At 48.9% G+C, this 1,636-nt stretch overlaps 2 protein-coding genes across 6 annotated transcripts in view; both read right to left on the bottom strand.

The window, feature by feature from the left end:
* Nucleotides 1–1,636, bottom strand: part of XPO4 (exportin 4) — a 116,137-nt gene that overhangs the window by 5,948 nt on the left and 108,553 nt on the right. The window lies entirely within an intron of this gene.
* The window catches only part of EEF1AKMT1 (EEF1A lysine methyltransferase 1), a 150,161-nt gene that overhangs the window by 99,511 nt on the left and 49,014 nt on the right, over nucleotides 1–1,636 (bottom strand). The window lies entirely within an intron of this gene.

Genomic DNA, 1,636 nt, shown 5'->3' with positions numbered 1-1,636 from the left:
TGATCCACCCGCCTCAGCTTCCCAAATTGCTGGGATTACAGGTGTGAGCCACCGTGCCCGGAGGAGTTTTCTATTTTTAACACTCTATTATGAAGCCTTATAAAGGAAAGTGAAAGAAGATATGGGCTTGAGGGAAATTCAACTAGGTCAGAGGTAAGCTCTCCTCAAAAAAGCTGGCCTGGCCAGCCACAGTGGCTCAGGCCTTTAATGGCAGCACTTTGGGAGGCTGAGGAGGGAAGACTGCTCAAGCGCAGGAATTTGAGACCAGCTTGGGCAACACAGTGAGACCCCATCTCTACAAAAAATTTAAAAATTAGGCAGTTGTGGTGGTGTACACCTATAGTCCCAGCTCCTTGGGAGGCTGAGGTGAAAGGATCACTTGAGTCCAGGAGGTTGAGGCTGCACTGAGCCATGACTGCTCCACTGCACTCCAGCCTGGGCAACAGAGTGAGACCCTGTCTCACTGCAACCTCCACTTCCTTGGTTCAAGTGATCCTCCCACCTCAGCCTCCCAAGAATCTGGGACTACAGGCATGTGCCACCATGCCTGGCTAATTTTTGTGTTTGTAGTAGAGACAAGGTTTTGCAATGTTGAACAGGCTGGTCTCAAGCTCCTGGCCTCAAGCGATCCACCTGCTTTGGCCTCTCAAAGTGCAAAAATTACAGACATGAGCCACTGCGTTTGGCCTGCTATTATTTTTCATTGGCTTCTTGGGATATCATGATAGACCAAAATGGTGAAACCAAATGTTAATTACATTTGGAAAAGATGGGTAAGGTGCAGCATCCCAACCCCCAAACCATGGAGCCACGGTGGCTCCCTTAATTGCCCTGTCCAACGGACAGTCCTGTTTACAGGGGACCAAGTATAATCTCCTGTTGTTTCCCTACTCATGAAAAACGGTAGAAGTGGCTAGGCGTGATGGCTCACACCTGTAATCCTAGGCACTTTGGGAGGCCAAGGCGAGTGGATTGCTTGAGTTCCAGTTCGATACAAGCCTGGGCAACATGGTGAAACTCCATCTCTACAAAAAACAAGCCAGGCGTCATGGTGCATGCCTGTAGTCCCGGCTACTTGGGGAGATGGGAGGATCGCTTGAGGCCAAGAGGCCAAGGCTGAAATGAACAGTAATTGCACCACTACACTCCAGCCTGGGTGACAAAGTGAGACCCTGTCTTAAAAAAAAAAAAAAAAAAAAAAAGCAAGATAGTAGAGCCTCTGAGGCCAGGCAGCAGGTATCATACTCACCATTCCTAAAACCTGCTCTTTCCTACAGTGTGTAAGTATGGTAAAAGAGGGGGGAGAGAGAGAGAGAGAGAGAAAGAGAGAGAAAGAGAGAGAGAAGGAAGAGAAGGAAGGAAAGGAGGGAGGGAGGGGGGAGGAAGAGACAGGGTGGAAGGGAGTGGGAGAGAAAAGAAGGGAGAAACAAAAGAAAGAAAGGGAAGGAAGAAAGCAAGAAAGGAAGGAAGGAAGCAAAAAAGGAAGGAAAGAAAGAAAAAGAAAAAAATAAAGGAGGGAAGCAGGAGGGAGGAAGGAAAGACAAAGAGAAAGAAAGAAAGAGGGGAGGGAAGGAGAGAAGGGAAGGGGATGGGAGGGGAGAAAGGAAGGGAAGGGGAAGTGGAGGGGAGGGGAGGG

The sequence above is a fragment of the Sapajus apella genome, unplaced genomic scaffold, assembly GCF_009761245.1.
Source record: "Sapajus apella isolate SASKATOON/1434 unplaced genomic scaffold, GSC_monkey_1.0 scaffold114, whole genome shotgun sequence".
Lineage (NCBI taxonomy): Eukaryota > Metazoa > Chordata > Mammalia > Primates > Cebidae > Sapajus > Sapajus apella.
The sequence above is the reverse complement of the archived record's forward strand: the minus strand, read 5'-3'. Positions and strand labels throughout refer to the sequence as shown.